Source organism: Eumetopias jubatus, unplaced genomic scaffold, assembly GCF_037043125.1.
Source record: "Eumetopias jubatus isolate StellerSeaLion01/CBP00866 unplaced genomic scaffold, mEumJub1_p1.0 scaffold_3, whole genome shotgun sequence".
Classification (NCBI taxonomy): Eukaryota; Metazoa; Chordata; class Mammalia; order Carnivora; family Otariidae; genus Eumetopias; species Eumetopias jubatus.
In genome coordinates this window covers 137,772,126-137,787,411 of record NW_028274809.1, presented here as the reverse complement: position 1 = coordinate 137,787,411, position 15,286 = coordinate 137,772,126, and the positions used below count along the sequence as shown (strand labels likewise).

The 15,286-nt window shown below is 40.6% G+C and overlaps 1 protein-coding gene across 2 annotated transcripts in view; it reads right to left on the bottom strand.

Moving 5' to 3' along the window:
* The window catches only part of HTR2A (5-hydroxytryptamine receptor 2A), a 55,418-nt gene that overhangs the window by 4,499 nt on the left and 35,633 nt on the right, over nucleotides 1-15,286 (bottom strand). The window lies entirely within an intron of this gene.

Sequence of the window (15,286 nt, the reverse complement as noted above, 5' to 3'; positions counted from 1 at the left end):
AATAGAAATGACCAATGATGCTACCATCCAGAGATAATCACCATTAACAATCTGATGCTGTTTATTTTAGATAAACACACATACACAGCATTCATATACATTTTATAATTGAATTTCATATACAGTTTATAACTATTTGTCTCCTAACATTTTATCCTGAGTATAGTTTATAAAAATACCTTCCTAAAATTGTAAACACATTTTCTTTTCAGAAAATTTGAAAAATAGAAAAATGTAACAATGAATAAAGAATACTAATATATATTCTTGCCAGCCAGGGGAAATTCTAATTTACATTTTATGTAGTTTCTTCTTCCATTTACATGCATATGTAAATACATATATATATATGCAGTATTCTTTGTGCAGATTTAGATCTTCCTGTTCCATTTAACATTCAATCATGAAAATTGCATAGATTTAATTAAGTAATTAATTTTGTTTTAAATTGTAATTTAAATTCTAGTTAGCTAACATACAGTGCAATATTGGTTTCAGGAGTAGAATTCAGTGATTCATCACTTACATACAACACCCAGTGCTCATCATAACAAGTGCCCTCCTTAATGCCCATTACTTATCTATTTTTTTAAAGATTTTATTTATTTATTTGAGAGAGAGAGAATGAGAGATAGAGAGCACGAGAGGGAAGAGGGTCGGAGGGAGAAGCAGACTCCCTGCCGAGCAGGGAGCCCGATGTGGGACTCGATCCCGGGACTCCAGGATCATGACCTGAGCCGAAGGCAGTCGCTTCACCAACTGAGCCACCCAGGCGCCCATTACCTATCTAGTCCATCCCCCACCCACCTCCTACCATCAATACTCTATATTTAAGAGAAAATTCCACATATTTTAAGGTATTTTTAGAAAATATGATTTTCTAGTGTGAATTTAAAGTAACTCACCAATTATATATTTTTTATTTTTTAACTTTAATTTTGATTCTTTTTTATATATTTATTTTTTAAAGATTTTATTTATTTATTTGACACGGGTGGGAGAGCAAGCACAAGCAGGGGAAGCAGCAGGCAGAGGGAGAAGCAGGCTCCCCGCTGAGCAGGCTGGTTACTTCATCCCCACAGTTCCTCATCTGTCCTATGATGTGGGCACCAGCATGCCTCCATGGGTGTGGGGAGGATAAAATTAATCAAATATGCAAAGCAGTTTAGTCCAGAGGGGCTGTTCTGCCAATGGTAGATAAACATGGGAGTAGCCTTCCTCACAGAATTATTCAAATTGAATACATTAACTTGATTTCATTCTATTTTGTCTTAAACCAAAGAAGTTAAAAAGTTTTGGCTATTGGCTACATTTTAATAATGATGTAATTATTAGCTTCTGCCAGGGTGACAGAGGGCCTCAATCAATTTTAATTTTGTACAGCTAGAACTGTTGATCGCTTTTCTAATGTGATGAATTACAGCCATTACTATTACTCATGATAACACATAAAATAACTGTGAAAAAAGGTGTATTATTGTTATTTAACTCTTGGGGGTGCATTTTCTTAATGCGAAAGAAGTTGCTACCTTGAGAGTCTTTTGCCCTATTTGTTGCAACTTAGTGATTTATGTAAGTGGCTATTCTCAACCAGAATAAAGTATTATATAAAACATCAAATTCTTCAATCATTTGGAAATCAGATGAGTGTCCTTGTTTGGGAGAGCACACACACGCGCACACACACACACCTGTCCAGAATGGCTCAACTCCTGTGGCCAGGGTTAGAAAGCAATGATGCGGCCATCTTACTGAAGTAGAGATTCCCTCTTTTAGCTGCCAGGGATAAAGAGCCACTTTATTTTATTTTTTTTTAAGATTTTATTTATTTATTTGTCAGAGAGCGAGAGCACAAGCAGGGGGAGCGGCAGGCAGAGGGAGAAACAGGCTCCCCACTGAGCAAGGAGCCCGATGCAGGACTCGATCGCAGGACCCTGGGATCATGACCTGAGCTGAAGGCAGATGCTTAACTGACTGAGCCACCCAGGCGCCCCTCAAGAGCCACTTTAAAATGAATACAGCAAGAAGGCACAGCAGGCTGTCTGAAAGCGGGTCCTTGATTTGGAGAAGAATCAAACTAATTTGTTCTTTAAATGGTCCATTCCTTCTTACGTTTAACAAAAATGTCCTGACTACTGTTGTATATCATTCTTTCTCAGTGCCTCACTCCTAGTAAGGGGTCGGCAAGGGTTTATAGGAAAGAGGAACTAGACAGAGCAATACTCTGTAAAAGAGGGGAAAGAATTTTACATCAGAGAACTAGAACATTTAGGGAAGCTTTGTGGGTACAAGAAGCAGTTCAAAAACACTCTCCTACCAAGAGAGATGAAGACGCTGGCTCATATCCAAGGTTGCGGTCACAGCCATCTGCAGTGCATTAATTTTCTGGCTGCTTTGTTTGATAATAGCTGATTTTGGAGACCTGACATCTCCTCTCACTTGAAATTTCTGCATATAAAGCATTTTCCTTTATGAACAAACAGACAGTAGCTTAAACTACGTGACTCTGCATTTTGCTTAATATATTTTTCTGAGGAGTGGTGAATAGCAGTGAAGATTCACTATCAGTATTGGAGCCTCCATGCACATTTTCATTACGACTTGGACAATGAAATGAATGGGAAACATTGACACCCAGGCACACGAAGGCTGGGGCTGGTGTCTTCCTTTCAGGGTAGCTCTGCTTACTGTACCCCTGCTTAACATCTAACCACTGTCTGGTGAATAGCCTTCACTCAGAAGCACTGGCTGGGAAAGATATGCTTTATTCTCAATCCTAGAATTTCACACGTTAGTATCTCGGGTTGGTATGTGCTTCTGAGGTGTCTCCTTGGAAAATAAGAAGGTTGCCTTACTAGGTGGTGGTCCTCTGATAGGGAACATGACAGTGGGAGTCCCCAGGGCCTCGGGTCTTGTGGGAGGTAGAGGGGAAAGGAACAAACACTGTAGGGCTCTTGTGAAAAAGACTGAATTTTGGTTCATAGGTTTCATTTCCTCTGGAACTACTATCTTTCCTTTGTATTTTAACTTATGCTGAATTTTTTTCATGTTAGAATGGATTTACTAGCAGTTTGACAGAAAGCACCATGAGTGAATGCTGCAGGATTGTCTTCATACTGTGAGGAGAGAGAGATTGAGTATATAGGGAACTGGGGCTGGGACTCATCCTTCTAATACTAAGTGTAAAGCTCAAGAGTTACCAAATTCCTTATAATCTGTGGTCTTCTGACAGGCAGATGTCCATAAAAGTGAGAGCTAGATAAACATGTCAGTTACTCAAGAAATTGTATGTTTCTTCTTAAATCAATTCTTTTTTTTCCCTTGGACCAATTCTTGATATTTCTAATAATAAATCATAACTTCTCGAAGTACTTTCACATATATTCATTGACTCTAGACCTTTTTTACACAATTGTAAAAACATTACCCACACTGTCCTATGGGTAGATAAAAATTTCACTTGGTGGAAAAGCTGGGGAGTGGGGGAGCAAGCTTAGGTAATTTATGTAGGTTCACACAGCCATTTGGGCGCAAAGTCGACTCCTACTTAGGTCTCTCATTTCTTATGGATAATTTTTTTTTTACCTGCTTATTTATAAAAGTAGTTATAAAAGTTTATGACTATACCAGAAGTCCTTAACATTGGTTTTAGGAAGTCTGTGATATTCCTAAAATCTGCAGAATTTTCATATATGTACATTTTTTTGAGACAGAGTTTTCATCAGATTAGCAAAAATGTTCCAGCCCTGAAGGTAGTTAATAAACACTAAGTTATATCAATGCCCTATGTACAGAACACACACACACACACACACACACACACACACACACACACTCTGATGATTCTCTGCACCTAGATACTTTCTTTCTTTTTTCATTCTTTAATCTCAAAGTCAAAATTTCCTCTGTTGAGACATTATTCTTTGAGGCCAGACAGGTATTCCAAAACTAAAATCCTTATAATCAACCCCAGTTTCTTTTTTATGTGGCAGTTATTCTTAACTTCAGCTGCATATTAGTATCACCTAGGGTGCTTTTTAAAAATTACATTGCATGGGCTCCATTCCCAGAGGTTCTGACATCAGTACTTTTTTAAAATGCTAATGCTCAGGCCCCACATGAACACTGTTATTCAAACAAAAGAATACCTGGGTAACACCGATACACAACTAGTGCTGAGAACCTGGGATGTATAGGGTTAAACGCATAGTAAAAATGTCTTTACTTTGAGGGGCACCTGGGTGGCTCAGTCAGTTAAGCGTCCAACTCTTGATTTTGACTCAGGTCATGATCTCAGGGTCGTGAGATCTAGCCCCGCATCTGGCTCTGCACTGGGTGTGGAGCCTCCTTAAGATTCTCTCTTCCTCCCCTCTGCCCCCACCCCATCCTCCCTCTCTAATAAATAAATAATGTCTTTATTTTGAAATGAAACTAAATTGAGTAGTTTATAGCTGCTCCCTTTGCCTTTGTTAAATCTATTACTTTCCAATAGACTGAGGCTGACTTCCCACAGCAAAGCCAAGTGGAGAAATGATGGAGAGGGAAAGAAACTTCCCCTCTACCCCTCCCTCAACTTGGGCATGAGTTATCTGAAAAAAAAAATGTGTTGAGTAAGGTTATTGTATAAAGCCACGTATCCTTGTTTCAGTATTTTGACTGTTGTGGCTAAATCTCCAAAAATGCTTAAAGCTTGTGTTCTGTCCCAGGCAATAGATGATACTCAGAAGAAATGCTCAGAGCCCCCCTGAAGTATGACCAGCTGTGAACTGCTGAAGTTGGTGGCCCAGCTAACTGCCCTGCCAGAGATTCCTAGAAAGGTGGTATTTTGCTCTTCAGACCCTCATTCCTTTTCCTTTTGGTTTCGTAGCCCAGAAGTTGTGCTTTCATATCATGATCTTGCATTCTTGAAAGGCAAAGGGGCTGAGTTCTGACTTGCAGGATATGGATTGTCACCTGTCACTGTGACACCTGGTAGCCCATTCATGTCTTTCATCCTAGGCAAGTTGACTTCCATGGACCATCTTTTTTCCCTGTCAATATGTTACGGAGCCCAAATAGGATCTGAATGATAGGATGGCATATGGATAAAGTATCAGAGCCTCATTTTGCTGTTGGAATCACAAGTCATGGAGAAACTTTTCAAATTCTTCAATTCACCTTATCATCCACTGACTCTTTTTAAATAAGTGGATAGTACACTATTCGCCAACAATGAAAAAGTTTCTTTTAGCAACATACTCACTAACAGAGGTTTATTATAAAAAAAAAATTCCAGGGTGCCGGGTGGCTCAGTTGGTTAAGCATCGGCTCAGGTCATGATCTCAGGGTCATGAGATCAAGCCTCGACTTAGGCTCCCAGCTCAGCAGGGAGTCTACTTGAGATACTTTCTCTCCCTCTCTCTCTGCCCCTCCCCCCTCAAATAAATAAATCTTAAAAATAAAAAGAAAAAATTCATCTCTGCCCCATATTACTGAACCTCAACTTTAAAGGATCACATCCTTTCTTCGATTTGTTTTAAAAGGGTGATTCTTCCTGAAAGCTTGGAGAATGAGTCTCACGTGTGACATCTCACTTCAGAGACTCTGGCCTAGAGTGTGTGTGCAGAATCAGTTATGGTATCTGGAAAGTTAGCTTGCAGCAGGTACCCACATAATCCAGACCTACAGGTTGTCAGTTCTCCTTCCCCTAGACTCTCTTACACACACCTTCCCAAAGCACCACATTTATCATATTACATAATGAAGAACTACAGTGTCCCTAATGCTCAAGCCATTACCAACTACTGAGCCCATCCTCCAAGGTCTTTGTGATCTGGTCTTAATGTGATTCAGTGTTCTCAGTTTTTGACATAGTCATGTGATGTGGTGTTTTCTCTCTTCTTTAGGCTATCTCTTGAATTATTGAGAATGGAGTTACACGTAGCTTGATTTTTCAGTTAATCTCATAGCATGATCTGAGGAGCTCTCAAAGTCTGCCTGTTCCCACATGTGTCTTTTCCCGGTAGCTTGCTTGGTACACTGCCATGTCGCACTGTTAGAATGAGAGAGGTCCCATTTTTTTTGTACCTGTAAAACTTCGGTGGGTTAACTATTAATCCAAACTCAAGTTGTAAGTGGTACAGAGATGCACAGCCGGGGAGCCTTGGAAGGCACGGCCCTTGGAAAGGAAGGCAGTCATAGGAGAGAAGACACAGAGCATAGCTCAGAGTTGCAGGTCGGAGAGGGCTGTGGTGTCTGTGGCATGTTGGGTTTCCCATGGGGGAAGGTGCACAGGAAATAGTAGCTGGAAGGTACAGGCTCATTTCTCCATTTTGCCCTGGACCAGTTCTGATTCTATCCTCTTCCCTGAAATGCTCTACCAACCAGTGGGGACTCCAGAATTTCTCTGTAGCAGGTTCCTAGGGGTGGCAGCTGGCTGGGCATGGTGGACTGAGGCAACCTTATTTTGTGGCTACATTTGCATAGGAAGCACACTGTTTTTGCTCTGACTGTATGATTATTTGGGTTTGGGGGCTACAGATAGAGGTTATATTCCCAAACCATATCCTACATTGAAGACATAGCTCATGACATCTTTCTTTCAAGACATCCTCTGTTGGAAGCTTTCCTAAAGTTCTCTCTGTAATAAGAACCTTTTTACTCTATATTCCTTCATTGCCTCCATAAATAATTTATACTGTGCTAATTCACACTTCTAATACCATAGAATTTTTCTCTAGGAGTGTCATTTCACCCATGAGATGATAATCTCATTAATGGCAGGGATATCTTTTACTTTTTGCAAGCCACTCCAGCATCTGATGCAGTTCTGCTCATCCTAGGGGCTTAGTAAATTCTGGAGGGATTGATGAGTAAGTGACTGAGAAGGGGGGGGAGCAAAGATAAGGAGTCATGATAAATGTGAACTATAATCAATTTTATAGACCCAGCTTGAACTTACTGAATTATTTTATAATGTTTCCCTTCATTTTTGCTGGGAAAACACAGTAAATGTGGCTGCTGATTAGCCGCATAGGGCAGACAGAAGGAAAATGGATATTATTGTGATGCTAATTTGTGTGCTGTGAGAACTACATATAAGATCAACCAGCACAGGAGCTGACTACCTTAACAGCTAAAAGCAGGAGGGAAAAATGCTGTAAAACAAAGTGCCTGCGTGGGAATCAAGAGACCTGGGTTTATTCTTGTATGTTTTGACTCATCACCTGGATTTAGAACTGTTATTTTTCTCAAAGCTCTTTTTTCAGGTAAATTAAATAAGTATGTATTGAGAAACGGGAGCATGATACAATGTGAATAGCACAGGCTGGGTCATCCCAAGACGCAGGGGCGCATCCTGACTCTGTCAGTCACTGGCTGGGAGACCTCCGGTTCCTTAACTTTAAAGCCTCCCTCTGTAAGGTAGAGATAATAAACTGAGGCCTTCCCAATTTACACATAGGGCTTTGGTGAAAACACAGTGAGGTAATGTGTCTGAATTCTTTCGTAAACTTTTAAGATGAAAGTGATTATCATTTCCTTAGCACTATGCTAGACTCTTGGGTGCCACAAAAGGCCTTTGAGAACCTTCACGAAGCCTAAGATCTTGTAGGGAAAACAAAATATACGCACCTACTCTACAAAGACCGTGGTGCAGAATAGAATGAGACTGAGAGGTAAAATAGATGATGATGTGGATACAGACTGATGTATGAGGTAAGAATGTGATGCTCGTGGTGGGTTACTGTCTCCAGGAAAGAGTCGTGGAGGAGACAGGGTTGCTGATTTGGGTCTCGTAGGTAAACAGAATCTGGATGGCGGCATGCTGTGGATGGGGGAGACAGGTATATGATCGCTGGGCCTCCAGGCTGCACTGCACTTGGCCTTGCTGGGGCTGAGTTCTGCCATGTTTGGCACGCACCTGTGAACTCAGGGGCAAGCACACATGTTATTTATCAGGGGCATCAAGTAGGTTCTCTCTGTGTGATAGCAATCAGCTTCAGTCATTCATCCATTAATTAAATATTAATCGAACATACAGTGAACTAGGTACTTTAGGAATTTGAGAGGGAGAAGGTACTTGAGTCTATAATCACTGCTTTACAATCCAAGACTTTTTGCTCTCATTCATGAACTCATCGATCCAAAACAACACTGGGGAGAAAAATGGCACAGAGATGTAAGCAGAAAAACTAGGTTTAGCACCTGCATCAGCTGGTTAAAAATAAACTAGGTAAATCTGTGGTTAGCCTGGAGTTGTTGTTTTTTTTAAAGGCAGCTTAATTCAGGATAGCAGTTCTAAAATATTTTGGTCTCAAGTCTCCTTTACACATTTAAAAATGATCGAGGACTCCAGGGGCACCTTGGTGGCTCAGTCGGTTGAGCATCTGACTCTTTTTTTTAAAAATTTTATTTATTTGAGAGAGAGAGAGAGAGAGACACATAGAGTGTGAGCACAAGAGGTGGGGAAGGACAGAAGGAGAAGCATGCTCCCCGCTGAGCAGGGAGACAGATGTGGGGCTTGATCCCAGGACCCTGAGATCATGACCTGAGCTGAAGGCAGACGCTTAACCAACTGAGCCATCCATGCACCCCAGCATCTGACCCTTGATTTCGGCTGAGGTCATGATCTTGGGTCCTGGGATGGAGCACCCATGTGGGCTCTGCACTCAGCAGAGTCTGCTTGTCCCTCTCCCTGCCCCTCTACCCCCCCACTTAAGCGCTCTCTCTCTCTCTCTCTCAAATAAATAAATAAATAAATCTTAAAAAAATGATTGAGGACTCCAAAGAATCTTTGTTTCTGTGGGTTATACCTATAAATATTTGTTTATTATAAATGAAAACTGAGGACACTTAAAATAATTTATCAATTCATCAAAAATAGCTAATAAGCCCATTCCATATTAACATAAATAACATTTTTATGAAAAATAATTATATTTTCCAGAACAAATCAAATAGTGTGAGGAGGGGCTTTTAGTTTTGAAAGTCTCTTTTAATGTCTGGCTTCTTAATAGACAGCTGGATTCTCATAGATGCTTCTGTTTTAGTCTGCTATATCACACATCACATATCCTCCATTAAACTCCACTGTATCTTATAAAAGGATGAAAGGGAAAAGGGAAGATAATAGCTTATTTCTTTCCAGCTTTATTAAGATACAATTGACATGTAACATTGTATAAGTTTAAGATGATATGATACACCTAAACATTGAGACATGTTTGTCACAATAAGGTCAGTTAACACATCCTTCACCTCACACAGTTCCCATTTTGTTGTTATTGTTACGGTGAAAATATTGGAGCTCTACTCTCATAGCAACTTTCAAATATAGAATATGGTATTATTAACTATTGTTACCATGCTATACCTTAGATCCCCAGAACTTATTTGTCTTATAACTGAAAGTTTGTACCCTGTGTCCATTTCCCCATTTCCCCCACTGTTCAGTCCCAGGTAACCACCATTCTACTCTGTTTCTATGAGTTTGATATTTTTAGATTCCATACGTAATTGAGGTCATACAGTATTTGTCTTTCCTTGACTTATTTCACTTAGCATAATGGCCTCAAAGTCTATCCATGTTGTCACAAATAACAGGACTTCCTTCTTTTTCATGGCTGAATAATATTACATTGCATATATATATACGTATATATTTATCTCCAGAACTCCCAGGAACACACTTTGAAAGCCACTGATGTAGGAGAAAAAGCCATCAGCTTGACATCAGAAAACCCAAGTTTGGATTCCCCAGGACCTTTAAGCAAGCCACTTAATCCCTGTGAGAATTTTCACCTTTTAAATGAGGATTATTCGATTATTATAGTATTCCCTTTAAAAGATTATCATGATGGACAATGGGAATTTTTATTCCTTTGGTAGTAAAATACAGTATTGTCTGGCAGATGGAAATCTTAGATAGGAATATTCTACAGCCTCCCTTAATGTGCTGAGTTCTTCATCCTATCTAAAAATCTAAAAATCCCTTCTATAGCTCAAACCTCCAATGCCCCCTGTTTGGTTGTAACAGAAATCCAAACCAGCTTGATGTCATCCTTACAGTTTAAGCTTAAAAATCTGTGCCTTGCTTGCTCGGGTAGAGGTCTGTTAATATGGAACCCACTCATCACTTAACATAGAGGCCTTACAGAGCAAGACCATCTCCCAGATGGTTGATAATGGACTCAGCGCTGCAACTTTCCATAACTGACTAGCAAATGGTGAAAATTTAATGACCTCTTCTGTGGATGGTAATAATTAAGTCAACTGCCAGGAGTACTGAGTAATACGTGTAATGTGATATTGCTTTAGAAAGTACATGCAGGATTCACAGAGCAAGAATAAAGAGAGATTTCTACTGTGTACTTCCTCTGTGAGGACAAGGATGGCCTCATAAAATCTGGGGCTTCTTTCACAGGTATTAGGTTTCATAGAAATTAGTGTGAATGGCTTTCTCCCAAGGTACCCCCAATAAAAGGTTCTCCAAGACCCGTCTGCCATCGCTTGTTTTATCAGTTAGGGTACTTTGGTTTTAAGTTATAGAAGCTGATTTGGGCTGATTTAACAGAAAATGAGTTTAATAAAATGATATTGAGTAGTTCAAAGAATTCTTGACAGAGCTGGGCTCCAGGCTAAGATTCCAGGAGTAAAATTGCATTCCAGACCTGGTTTGATGAGGAAATTTCCACTGTTTTCCTTGTCCACTGAGCACCAGGGGAAACAACAACAGAAGCTCCTGCCTCACCAATGCCACTTCTATAACAGGGATTCAATTGTGCATGTGCCGGAAGCCTCACACTTCAGCCACCTCCATGCTGGCAACAATGGGGGCAGTTTGCTCACCCTATTCGTTCGCTTTGCTCTTTTCCACATAACAGTTTTGCCAGGGGACTGCTATTTGGGTGAACCTAGGCTATAAGCCAATGTCCTAGCTATAAGGGAGGCTTAGAATTTGAGTTCGGCCTCTTGGGAATTTCCCCAAATATAGAAAGGTTAGTTGAAAGAGATAGGCAGCCACAAATATGGCAGGCACCCATTTAACTTGGCCCTTGTATGGCATGATTCGTAGCTGTTGTAATTGGGCTGAGCTGGGGAGATGCCTCTTCCAAAGATGGCGATGCTAGAATTTCTGGCCTTTTCCTATTTTTATCTTTTTCCTGTGATCGTCCCCTTTCTCTGTCATCTCTGCAGTCAGCATGTTCAAGTATTTAATACTTAAAAATGAATCAGTCTGAACGTTACATACTGGTATCTATGAAATGCTTATGGGGCTAGCATGGTATAACTGAGCTATGTCCTGGGGTATAAGATGATAGGGAGAATAGTGCTTGGTAAACTGGACAGTGTATAAGGACAATCAAGTTCAGTTAAAAAAATTACACACTGTGCAAGCCAAAGACGACATATCTCTGGGCTAGACAAAATTTTCATTATTCATTTAGTTCGGCACAGGTTTGGAACTTTAAATAAAGTTTCTTTGGGTCTTCTTTTTCATATCTCTTACGGGCTTCTCACCTTGGCTTTGCTCTTGGAGTCACTGTCCCTGTATTAATAGACTGACACAATTTCCACCAGAGGCTTAAAGACAATTTTGACTTGGTTCCTAAGTCCAGTGCTCAAGCAAGGTCTTTCTCAGCTTGGGTTTTCAGACGTGCTCACCTTGGATTTAGATCAATGTTGTTGTCACAAAGGTGGATAAGCTCTTGTTCTGACAGTGCCTGTGGAGGAGGGGACATAGACAGTCCCCAACTAGCAACTCATTTTTCTAACCTGAACTAAACTTCAGGATCTCCCTCCTATTGTAGCCACCCTCTCTTTGAGCTGCTAGGATTCTAGAAGTTTCTCTACAATTCCACTTTCCCATCCCTTTCATTGCTCATCAGTCGGGTTGGCCCAGACCTCCAAACTTCCCATCCAGTTTAGGGAAGCCTGAGATGAAGAGCTTTGGGTTTTGATTTCTCTCAGACTGTATTTGCAGTGAGTGATCCCAGAGTCGCTACTCAGTGGGATTTCATTTACTCCATCTTCTGCAAAGCATTTGTATCCTGAAATTTTAGTGATTTGGGGGAGAACATTTTTGTGACATTGGAGAGACATTTCTCTGGTGTAATTTCTGCTTCTGAATGCCCTGTCTTCCCTGGTCTAAGAAGTTTGCAGAAAGATGCACTGATATCAGGTTAAAAAGCGGCTTTCACTAGGAAGTTTATCTGGTTGTTATCAAGAAGATCACTTTTTGTTGTTGTTTTTGTTTTCCAACACTTAACACGGAGCTTAATGATCATCTGAAGCTGCTTCCTTTCAAAGTTGATGAACCAAGGTAGAGAGGTATTAAATGCTTTATGAAAGTTTACACTGATAAAAAGTGGTTCTTTGGCAAAAAGAGTGAAAGAATCCTATTTACAGATGTCCTATTTGCACCTCTTTACAGGTGTCCATCGTGTGTCAGACACTGTGGAAACCTCCACAGATGTCAACAAACTTCATCCTCACTAGGCACCCATAGGGCAAGAATTATTATCCCAATTTTCAGGTAGAGAAAACTGAGGTTTCAAGATATTCCATAATTGGCTCTACGTCTTTCCCTTAATGAATGAATGGGCTAGGATTCAGATGTAGGACTCTTTGGTTTTCTTCTGTACCTCACTTTGTGTTAGGACCGTGGCCTCCAGATCCCTAGTCTAGGGGGCCTTCAACTACATCAGTGTTTAGTCAGCTTTTTCATTGCTTTCATTTTACAGCTAATACTTTGTTAGGCTTTAAGGATTAAGAGTGCCTATTTGTAAAGAGCCTGGAGATGCACTTGAGCATTATGTGAGATCTTATATGTGGGAGACAGGAATAGAAACAAGAGATAGGGAATGGAAAACAAATAAAACCTCTACCCCCAGGTTCATGAAGCTCTTCAATAAAAGTATGCTATTCAAGGTCACAAATAACTCTTTAATAAGGAATAAATAAATATCTAGCTACCTACTTTGCCTCTCAGCTTGGATGTCCCCTAACCTTACATGGCCACAGTAGAACTCTGGAATGCATGCTGTCCCCCCCACCACCTCCCAACTGCCAATTTCCCATCCTTTCTCCATCTAGCTAATGGTGCTACCATCCATCCAGGGGCACGGCTCAAAAATTCAGGAGTCATTCTTTCCATTATTCTCTCCTTGCAAAAAACTCACCCACATCCTATTAATTCTACCTCGCAAATATATTTTGTGCCCGAATCTGTTCACCTCTCTCCGTCTCCACAGCCGTCTCTGTACTCCACACCAATACCGCAAGAGCTTCCTTACTGCTCTCACTGTTTCTACTCTTACCTATGTACCCCTGCCCCTGCTTAAAACTCTCAGAGGTCCCCTACTGCACTCAGAACAATGTCCAAACTCCTTACCTTGGTTATAAGGCCATGCCTCCCTCTCCTTCCTTGTCTCCTGTCGCTCATCCCTTCTTGATGAATTTCTTGAGCTGCATTAACTTCTTTCTGATCCTTCAACCCCATAAGCTGGTTTCCACATTCGGGCCTTAGAACTTGCGGATCCCATGACCAGGAACATGCCCTCCACCGATGATCCCTTGGCTGGCTCCTTCTTATTATTTGGCATCAATTTTAATGCCCTCTCCCCAGTGAGACCCTTCCTGAGAAGCTAACATAAATTAGCCCTTCCTCACCCTACCTGAGTCACTCTATAGCACATTTCCCTGATTTGTTTTCTCCATAGCATTTGTCACTACATGAAATTTTTTGTTGGTCTATTTATTTGCTTGTTTGCTGTTTTTTTCCATGAATGTGAACTCTATAAAAGCAAGGAGTTTTCCTAAGATAGTTATGCCTGGTACATAGTATTTAAATGTTAAATGCTAAATAAGGATCTGTGCAATAAAGGAACAGATAAATTCAGAGGCCTTTGGGACATAAAAAGAACAATTATGACTATTATTGTTCAATTATGAACAATTATGACATAATCCTCTTCATTATCTTGGTTATAGGGGTAAGGGCAAGAGTTTGCCCAAATATAGGTCATTTGAGACACTAAAAATTCTAATAAATTAGGTCTTTTTAGATGATAAAGATAAAGCTATTAAACATGAGGGCTTTTTATAGATATTACTCCTTCTCTAATATCCTGGAGTTAATAATGATACTTTATGTTTATAACCTAACTACATCAGGGACACTATGCAATGGTGGTAGTAATAATAATAACAATAACAATGATAATGGTAGCAAATACTTGTATGAGGTTTCCTATGTTCCAAGCATTGTCCTAAGTACTTTACACAAATTAGCTTACCTGATCCTCATAGCAACACTGTTGCTATATAGCAACACTATATTCTCCTCATTTGCTGATGAAAAACTTGAGACACAGAGAAATTAAGCAACATGCCTCGGGTCACACAGTAAGTGGTGGAACTAGGTTTTCCAAGATACATTCAGCCGGGCGCCATGGTCTGTGTGCTGCTTTGTTCTGTGGCCTCGGGACGGCTTAGCCATCAGGCACACAGGCTTGCGGTGGGGCAGGGGGTAGTCAAACTACCTCCCTGCAGGGAATCTGCTGCTTAACAAGACACGTCAGTCAGGCCTGGTTTCTGCAGCCTCAGGTCTGGATCCCGACATCCACGTTGTGTCCTACTGATAAGATGAGTGCAACGAGTGTAAGTCTCCTTCTTCCTGTGTTTGTGCATAAATTTCACATTTACGCTCGTGGGGATGCTCTCCGTGGAAAGGCCAGTCATGGCCTTGAGTCATGAAGGAGGTACGATATGGGACCTGCTGCTTCGGAGCTCACGGTTAAGGAGTCATCATGTACTGTAAGCCTTTAATACACATCTCTCAGGTTTGTTTCTTTTTCTAATTTAACATTTTTACATTAATATTACAGTAATATTAACAATTTTAACATTTAAAAGATTATAATTTCCTCTAGTTTTTTAAAGCAGACACAACTTAATTGAAGTATAACATCCATACAGAAAAGTGTGTAAGTCGAGAGGATACAGCCGGGTGAGTTACTGAAGGCGAGCCTATCCGTGCACCTGACACACACAGCATTACCAGCACCTCACAGGTGCCCTGGAGACATTTCTTGTGCACTCCTCCTCTCTCCTGCCTGAAGGTCACTGCTCTTCTGACCTCTACGGTAGGTTAGCTTCATCTGCTTTTAAACTCTATACAGTGGAATCACCAGTATGGATTCTTTTGTGCTTGGCTTTTCACTAATATTATATCTGTGAGATATGTTTTTAAACATCTACTAAGCCTCACACCATTGCTGACTAGTGAGCTTGCAGGTAGTCTAAC